The 10,463-nt window shown below is 33.1% G+C and overlaps 2 non-coding genes across 2 annotated transcripts; both read right to left on the minus strand.

The window, feature by feature from the left end:
* Positions 1-266: 266 nt before the first annotated feature.
* TRNAF-GAA (transfer RNA phenylalanine (anticodon GAA)) lies at positions 267-339 on the minus strand. The gene has a single exon. It is a non-coding gene; the product is annotated as a tRNA-Phe (tRNA).
* Positions 340-413: 74 nt separating this feature from the next.
* On the minus strand, positions 414-486 carry TRNAF-GAA (transfer RNA phenylalanine (anticodon GAA)). Its single transcript has one exon. It is a non-coding gene; the product is annotated as a tRNA-Phe (tRNA).
* Between the last annotated feature and the right edge of the window lie 9,977 nt (positions 487-10,463).

The following is a 10,463-nucleotide window of genomic DNA, read 5'->3' on the forward strand; positions in this document are numbered from 1 at the left end:
AAAATTAATGTACCATGTACAAATTCAGTCCTTATAATAATATACATATTGCAAATAAATTAAATAATACTTGATAAGGAAATTAGAGAAAATTGATTGTTTGTTATTCTTTAAAACTTACTTTTTTCAAGTCTAAGCTATTTTTGTAAAAAAAATGCTTGCCATTTTGACATTGATTCAGTATTTGATCTTATGTATTTATATAATGTCAAAGATATGTTTCTGTATTAAAACAGCAAGACGAAATTTCCAAAAAGTTAGCATATTGCCGAAACCCGGGATTGAACCGGGGACCTTTAGATCTTCAGTCTAACGCTCTCCCAACTGAGCTATTTCGGCTTATGAATTTTACCATAATTTTATCACTGGGAAAATATGTATATAAAACTTAAAATACCAAAAAAAAAATGTTATGCCGAAACCCGGGATCGAACCGGGGACCTTTAGATCTTCAGTCTAACGCTCTCCCAACTGAGCTATTTCGGCATATAAATTGATTACTATTGATATAATTATTCATACTTACATACGTCTTATAACTCTCAAATTTTAGTCCCACTTGAAGTACGTTATTTTTGATATCTCAGTTATTAATTTGAACGATTTCATGTAAGAACTGACTTGAAATTTTTCTTATATTCAAGGAAGTGAAATAATTATAAATTTTAAGAAACATTTCATAATCAATAATACCTCAATTAATAACTGCTCTATTACAAGAAGCTCCAAACTTCAACTTGTTTACTTTAATCTAAAAGCGGAAAGGTAAATAAACAAAATACAACACAGGAACATTTAAATTCATTCAAAATGAGACTAAGAAAATACCAACAGTGTCTTTCATCCACATTCTGTTTGTGGCCAACTTGCACTCGTATTTACTGCATGAATGCAGACGTCAGTCAGTATCGACAGTGAAGATGACGAAAACGAAGTGGAGGATGTAATGATACACAGTCCCATAATCGTACTTATGAATGTGGTCAAAATCTCAATGTAGACAACAAACGAGTAAACTAACCAACCATCCAGCCATCCAGCAAACAAATCTCTTGAACTGAAAATACTTGAATAATCACAATAACAAAAACTACGGAAAAATATATATAAATAATATTGAATAAATACAAATTCAAACTTAAACTCAAACAAATGGAAAACCAGAAATGAAGCTTCAATACTCGTGCAGTGAGTGCATTTGCTTAGTGTGCTGATCTCCTGGGCTGTGTTACAGGGAAGAATATTTGTAGTATAATTGTACTTTTCTAGGTACAATTGAATTGGAAAAGTCAAATTCTCGACCTTTTCAGGATGAGATAATTAATATTTAAACTCAACATAATGATGATGCAGTCTCACTCAGTCATAAATAAGTTTTTGTATAGTTATAGAATAGGGGTGCAGAATAGATCCAATTGCACTAAATATATCGATTTACTGCTCTTGTTTTAACAGAAAGCACTGACTCCGAAAGTCTAAGGGGCAGAGGAACCCGCTAACACCGCTATAGATTGGAAGAAGTAACATTTTGTTGTTCTTGCCATATTTGTGGCATCATGAGGCTTAAGCAAGTTTATTTGATTTATCTATGACGAATCAAATAAATATTATCCACTTCGGTATAATATTTTCAAGATGTGTTTTCAAACTTGGAATGTTGTATCAAAAAGTTTTTTTCATAGAAGTATTAAAAAATTCATAAGCTCCTTGATTCAACCTCAGTTACATTATAATCCAAGTACTAGAACAACGTAGAACATTCTAATTTTTTTACTTTAACCTTTACCCCTACTTTCCGTACTTTTTAAATTATAATAAAAAAATTAATATTACTCTAACGTCCAAATTACTTTCATAGTTTCTATACGATATTAAATTAAGTTTGTTTTACCTTTTAATTTAAAAACAAACAAAAAAAGTACTTTTCCAATTCCATATTAATTTAGTACCGAAACTGTGCATGAAATTGAACTGATCTGTGACTCGTAGATCTGTGTAAAATGATCTTCTCGTTTGTTTGGTAGTCAGTTGTGACTAAACGAGCGATGGATCTGAGTTGTGGTAGTAGAGGAACAAATACTTACACCCAACAACAACAATAATAATAACAACAACAAAATAATACAAAACTCAACACAGATAAAGTTAAAACCAAATGTTTGTTTGGTAAGACTCGTCGTACTACCGTGATCACGGTTTGTGGCTGCTTAAAAGCTGTTGCTGCTGCTCGTTTAGATAGACTACTAACGCTGTCTCAGCTGCTGTTAATGTTGTTGATGATGATGGTGCTGTACGGTCATTGCCCTCTTGTGACGTCACCGGTTCAATGGCAAATTGTGACCCAGATTGTCTGAGCTGCACGATTCAGTGATTGTTGTTTTTATTTTTGTTTATTTTGTTGTTTGCTTTTTTCATTTTGTTAACAAAAACAGCCAACAAATACATTTGCACGAGAGACCATTAAACCAAAGAGAGTTTTTATTACATATAAGAGATTTGTTTTCATAAGAGTAAGAATTTGTAACTAACTTGGCACGAACCGGCTTAAATGCTCTTTAGTTCTTTTGTACATTTGATGTCTTGTTTACGAATTTCCCTTTGAACAGAGGGGGCCGGCCGGTAAGAACTTGAAAGAATTTTACCAAGTATGTACATATTTATATCGAGTCCCACTTTGAACTGAGCGTAGCTGTCAGTATGTTTTTTCATTTTGTTCTCCAACAATGATGCATTAAACCAGCGAAATGCAATGAGCTCTCAAATGAGCTCTCTTGTTTTTATTTTCACATGTACGCAAGCACACACATTGTATAAAAACAGTCAGTCTCGCATGAGCATTGATAGAAGCAGGTTGTGTTACGCTTTTATGCTTGTTTATTTCATTATTTCAGCTAGTTGTTTTTGTTTTTGCCAGAGAATAATTCTCAACTCATACAACTACAATATCTAAAAACTGTAGTGGTGTGAGTTTGCATTTCGCTGCATTAAACACATTGAAGACAGCAGGCTTCACGACTTCACGAACACAAATGCTGCTGGCTGAAGTTGCAGCCGTGCGGCAGCCGGTGAATTCTTTTAAAGACGACAGCTTCAAAGTAAACAGCTGATTTATAATTCAGTGATGTCACTTTAATTTTTTATTTTAATAAAAAATAACCGTACAAAATTCCAAAGTAATTAAACGTTAAACAATTATTTTGAGTAAATATATATATGTGGTAATAATTTATGTACCTGTTATTAATTCATTTCAATATGGTTATCAGAAACTTCTCTTAATTAAGTAAAAAAAAATATATTTTTTTAAGCACTAATTTGATTTACATTTTTTATTATATTAGCAACACTATTTCTGTTTTGAAGTTGACAAAAATAGAAATTAGCCTAATTGGGCAGCAGCAGCAAACGAAGTCGTGTCGTCGTGAAGTTGTGCTGTCGTCAAAAGAATCGTCTTCATATAAACGTGTGTATTCTATTTTTGACAGATTGAAGTCGGAAGCCTGCTGTCTTCAATGTGTTTAATGCATGAGTATGATGATGTGCGCGGCTTTTTCATTTTCACTACTTCTTTTACTGGGCCTAGCCCAGCCTGACATGGTCGTCTGGCTTAGCTTGTCTTCTCGTCTTTATTTAATTATTATTACATTGTTGCCATAGTTGGTGACTGACTATAAATTGCTCATAAACTGGCTAATGAACTTCTAATGGACTTGTATACATTTCGTTGTGTTTTGCTGACCAAATTTGGCTTTATTGTTGTTTAACTTTTTTTTGTTATTGCTATTGCTCTTTTATAGTTTTTGTTATTTTTTTGGAATCGATTATGATTTTTGATTTTATTAAATTATATTATTAAAATTTTTTTATTGATTTATGTGCAATTTCATTTATTTGGTCATGATTAAAATTTGATATTTTAGCTAGTAACTCATTTAGATATGTTTGTTTCTTAATACGGTTAATTAGTTTGAATAAAATTTTGGGCTCATTAAAATAATTAGGGTGAGAAATTTTATTTGCAACACATATAAAAAGAAATCATAGAGGAAGACATAGCGAAGAAAATCTGTGGCCAAGAATTTAATTCTTATGTCAAAAATCGTATGCGTGTAAAAGTTTTTTGTGGGCCATTAAAAATACCAGTTTTTAGTTTAAAACATGGACTAGTTTTATCTAATGTCTTCGCATAGTGCTTCATAAGTTCCAATTTTATGTGTTATTGAGGATTCATAAGAGATCGTACATCTTCTGTATACAGTAGAGGACTTTTAGCAGACGGTAAATCAGGATATGTCATTTTCCCTTTATTCATACCATGTAAATTGACAACATAAAAAAAGCATTAATGTGGTTTTTCGGTTCTGTTCAAATCATGGGCACACCAAACTTCAAATGACTACGTATACCGATTTCCACTGTCTTAAATGTTCACTATACACTTTATACACAATGTTCACTATACACTTTATACACAATGTGGTGCCAACGGCTTATGCAGGGCATTAATCTCGATCTTAAAGTAATTGAAATAATTCTCACTAAGTCTATCATAGATTTTCTAAATTTTTCAGCACAATATTCAGCACAAATTCAACAAAACCATTCCTTTATTCTTATAGAAAGGAATGTGTTTCCTTTGATATTTTAAACGTATTTTTTACTCTTACAAATATCATAAACCATTAGAGAACTACAAATTCTCCATTAAAGAAAGAGATTACCACAACCAGTTCACTGAAAAATAGCTGGGGGTCCCTTAATATCTTAGGAATTTCCTACCTACTGATATTTGCAGATGGCCAGAAGTGGAATAGGAATACTTTCGATACCTGTACTATCATCCTCAATCGTTAGAAACATATTGGCTATTTTGCTTTAATAAACTGGAATTGAGTCCTGGATCCTCTGGCAATAGTAAAATACATAATGTTGACTCAATTATATCTGTGATAGTCTTCAACGCTAAATATTTAAAATTTAGTAGCTTTTATTAGCCACTAATGGCCCCTAAGGCTTGGTTATATAAATTGAAGATAAATAAATAAAATATTTATTATACAAAAGAAAAAAAATAATTGCCCTCAATCTCTGAGGTTTTGAGAATCAAATACATATATACATAGATATTTAAATATATGATATTCTTCTAATTCAGTCAAAAAACCAAGTTCAATGAAGATTAAGCCAAAATCCAATATCCAAAGATTTAATAATTTCATTAATACTAAGTAATACATACAATTCGAGGTAATCGGATTGGTCGGTAATCAGTTGGTTTAAGATGAGTAGCTTATTGGGCTTCTGCATCCGATCCTGGAACTGGGGCTGCCAGCATGGCCTCCAGCCGTGGTGGCCTTACATCACGCTTGTGAAAAAATGAATATTTCATTCAGTTTTCAAAGTGGATTTGATATTTCTTTGTAATTATTTGTTTTTTAAAAATTTTTAATCAGTTTCTGTACCAAAAATATAACTTTTGCTTTAATGTAAAAAACGCTATCAAATTAAAATCAGAAATACAGACTTATTAAATATTTTTGGAATTACTCGGAATCTGAAGAACCTGAAATGAAATCGATCGGAATAAAAACTACGGAATTGAAACCATTCCGAACAAAGTGTGTCACAGGCCTAATAAGATTCGACATAGGTCACTCAAAAAAGTTTTGAATTAGTTTTAAACTCGCTCAATGATATCCCATATTTAGTAACCTGTAAAATGCACTTCCTGACAAATACCTATTTCCGAAATGAAAACTTTCAGGACTTCCTTACTTTGGAAACTTAATAGTTTCTCAGATTTTCATCATTAAATCACTCTGTGGTCAATTACCTAAATTTGATCACTTTTGGCCCAAGTACCTAAAATAAACAGGAAGTAATACGAGTAATGCACCAAACAAATGTGTATCATGAAACCATGTTAAAAAGCTTACTTAAGTGTAGTTATACCAAAAACAAACAAAAAAACTTAATCTTTTTATCCACTAACACTCAAATGTATAAGCGAAAACAACAACTAAAAAAATACCTAAATACAGATAGATCGTGTAACCAGTGTTGCATGTAATTTGTTATTTTATTTTATTGTTATTATACGAAATGCATGCGAGGCACAAAAGACATTATCTGTATTTTATTATATGGTGCATGACTTCTTCTCATGCTGCAAAAGTTCTAAAGAACAACAAAAAAACTGCAAAATAAACTAACTTACAATACATACACGTATATACATACATACTTACAAATGAAATAAAATCATGACAAATTTTTTGAAATAAAAATTCTTGTTAAAGACCAAAATTTCATCGGCTCATGAATTTTTGAATTGTTTTTTTTTTATTTGCATGGGGTATATGTGTGTGCTCCAATGTCCCATGGTTAGTTACAATGTTGTACGCAAATAAAATTGTCATGAAGTGACGTATAGTGGAGCATAGCAGAGCAGAAGAGTCATGTCAATAAAATTTAAATTGTTATGAATTGTTCAGAAGAAAGTCTACACCCCATCAATTGATTATTGCTGATTACTTTTTTGGCGGATCAAGTTCTTATTGTTGCTTTTTACTAACTGTTTTACATGAGTTTTATATGCTTTTTCGTTGAGTTCTTGTTTAAGTTTATATTGTGGCAATACTCGAAGACAGCCGGTTTGTTGGATGGATGGTTGCTTATTTCTTTTTTGATATCCATGTCTATCTGTCGATCATGTTTGCATTTAATTTTATTATTTTTTGGTTTAATCCTTGTTTTTTCACCTTTTGATTTATATGCGAGTGTACTCGTGTCCCTGCCAAGTAGCTCTACTTAGCTAAGATATGGTCATGTCTTTGGTTTCTTAAAGTCTTAAATTTAATCAGTTTTAACGACATTTTAATGGAAAAACATTTAATAAAATTATGATACTGCCAATATTGTTACCATTATGATTATTATATTATATATGTTTAATTATGATTAAATCGTATATATATAAATAGGCTTCAGGAAGCCATCAGGAAGTTAAGAAATAACAGGGCAGCAGACGAAGATGGTTTACCAACTGAAATTCATCGGGTTGACATCGAAACCACAGCTGAACTTCTACGACCACACATCACATCAGTCTGGGAGGAGGAAAGGCTACCTCCAGCTTGGAAGACTGGCATCATCGTTAAGTTACCGAAAAGTGGCGACTTGAAAGATTGCAACAACTGGAGAGGAATTACACTGCTTAACACCATATACAAGATACTAGCAGTCAAAATACAGGGAAGGCTTCAAATTAAAATGGAGAACATTATACGTGATGAACAGGCAGGTTTCCGGCCAAACAGGAGCTGCGTAGACCAGGCCAACACTCTACGCATTATAATAGAACAATCTCTAGAATGGCGTACTCCCCTGTACCTACTGTTCGTAGATTTCAAGAAAGCCTTCGATACCATCAGACGGACTGCCATATGGGAAGCATTGAGAAGAAAAGGAGTACCCCAAAAAATAACTCGAATCATCAGAGCGATGAACGAGGATGCAGAACTATCAGTTCTTCACAACCGGAATATAAGTCAACCATTTCACACAAACGCTGGAGTAAAACAAGGATATCCCCTATCACCTCTGCTATTCACTATAGTGCTGGATGACATCATGAGCGAAGTCTGTTCAGAGAGAAGAGGAATAACATGGAGCCTCTCACGCCAACTCGAGGATTTGGATTATTTATATTTGTCTTCTCTCGCATAAGATCTCCAACATGCAAGCAAAGATAGATGATTTGGAAAGATTAGCACGCAATGTTGGACTTGAGATAAATATCAAGAAAACCAAAGCTATGAGGATCAACACCGTTAGCTCCGATAACATCATGCTACAAGGCCAACCAGTTCAATATGTAGAAAGCTTCTGATATCTAGGCAGTACAGTATCAACAAATGGCGGCGCTAAAACAGACGTTAATAACAGGCTCAATAAAGCGAGAGTGGCATTAGGAAGACTACAACCAGTATGGAGCTCACAAATATACAGACGTACCAAGCTTAGAATATTCAACGCATGTGTAAAGTCTACTCTGTTGTACGGAAATGAAACTTGGTTAGTATCAAACACCATCACGCAAAAACTACAGGTATTCATTAACAAGTGCCTCAGAATCATATGCGGATATCTGGAACCTCACCAACGAGGAACCCATACTAACACAAATAAAACGAAGGAAATGGAGGTGGATCGGCCATACTATCAGAAAGAATCCTGGCAGTATAACAAGGATGGCGCTAGAGTGTAACGCTCAAGGTTCAAGAAGACGTGGTCGGCCAAAGAATACATAGAGACGCACGATACTCCAAGATCTAGGACAGTGCAATCTTACATGGGAAGATGCGAAAACAACTGCAACAAATCGTGTAAGATGGAGATGCTTTGTGGAAGCCATATGCTCCCAAGGATTAATGGAGAAAATAAAAATAGGGCACACGTTTTTTGTAGTACACTTTTAAGTATGTTATTGTCCTCCAATGTTGATGAAACTATATGGTTTAAAAGCTTCTTTTCTCTAGATATGCACAATATAAAAAATTCTTTCAAAATTCTTTTCATAAAAGTGGTAAAAAGCGTTCATAGATCATCATTAAAAAAGACTAACAAGGTGAAAATGTGCTTCATCGCTCAGAATGATTTTACTCGAAATTGTGTCCGCCAGAATTTCATTATTTTTAAATATGTTCAACAATGAAATATTGTTCTAGCCCATAAATGATGTACGGTTCGTTTATGAATTTGGTATACACATAAAATTCAACATAAATAACTTTCATATAGACCAAATTTCATGGTGATCGGTCAATAATTGGGCTTGACCGACCATACTTTCTTACTTGTTCTGGTTGTCCTGTAAGTAGACCTACTTGTCCAAATTCAATTTCTCGGAGAGAAGTCGAAGTTTGGAATAGTCTCAGGAACACCGACGCATGCCAAACACAGTACCTGCATTAGCCAGTTCATCTGTCATGAAGCTTAGCTATTTAAAACATTTTCTCAACTTCAATGATTGTCAAGATCGATGCCTTAAATAGCCTTCGGTATACTCGCACTCAGTAAATTTAACCTTAGTGATAGTTTAACCATATGTATTGAAAAATATTAAACATATCCTAAGTCTGCTTTTACACAGGGCAAGTTTACTTGAAGCAAGTCTCTTCGATTCCCTTTTAAACTTGCTCGTATGTTTACACACAGCAAGTCTGTGTTCAATTTTATATGTCAAAACCTAATAGACGCCATAGTGAAAATGAGAAAACAAAAGAGAATTGAAGAGACTTGCCAGTACAAGCAAGTGTGTACCCCTCTTCTTTCTTCTTGCCTCTCTCTCCTATAAACTCTAGACTTGCGCAAGAAAACTTGCCCTGTGTAAAAGCAGACTAATGGGCACAATTTCATTCCAGCAGCCCCTCGCTCGAGTCACATAGAATATTTGTTTAGATTCTGCTTACAAGAATTATCGAAATATAACATACTCCGTCATGATACACATAGTAAACGGACTGTAGATATCTCTATTATCTTCATATTACCCGTATTCATCCAACCGTATTCTGTGAGAGAACACAGAGAAAACAGATTCATTGTGGTAACAGGGAAAAATTGATCAGTGCATCCATCGGTATACTGCGACAAAAATCATCAGTATTCTTCTGACCACACAGAGAAATAAGATTTATTGTAACAACCGAAATATTCGAGTGTTTACATGGATTTTTTCGGTTCTAGCAACAAAAAGACAGTTTGTAAAGATGAATTTATATTTAAACAAATATTTATCAGCCCAATACAATTTTGCAGACAGAACTTTAAATTTAGGTCTTAAAATGTAAGATAATTTTCTATGCAATCATCTTACAATGTAGCTGAGTCTCTGTTCAGTTCCTTGCTCCAATATCTTTTAAATAATTTTATCATTTCAGATGAACAAATGATTTCGAACACATAATGAGTACATAAATAACTAATCTTAATGAAATTAGACTTTAAATTACTTCTGCATGTAATCTTATCAATTTAAGTTCATTTCTCTAGAATATTAATACCAAAATTAATTAAAACTCCCTTTAGCAGAGTTTAAACCAGGTTACCCACCGATCATGCCAACAACAGCCTTTAGTATACATTAAATCTTTTTACAACAGATTCTTTAGAGCACAATTTTCACAGCAGCAAGTTATTTTCATGCACTTACAAACACTAAAACAATTCAAAGAGTATTTACTTCATTACGTAGTTCTCTCTTTTATTCCTCTGAATCAGCTGTTTAATTATATCGGATTCTCTTTAAATTGGAAAAAATTCTTTGAATATAAATAAAAACAATTTAAAATAAATAAATGTGGTTAAAACAAGTTTGTGCGGTGAGTACGAGTATTTATTACTCGCAAACAAAACAGAATAATATCAAAATAAACTCCACATAAAAAAATACCAACAAC

Source organism: Calliphora vicina, chromosome 1, assembly GCF_958450345.1.
Source record: "Calliphora vicina chromosome 1, idCalVici1.1, whole genome shotgun sequence".
NCBI classification, from domain to species: domain Eukaryota; kingdom Metazoa; phylum Arthropoda; class Insecta; order Diptera; family Calliphoridae; genus Calliphora; species Calliphora vicina.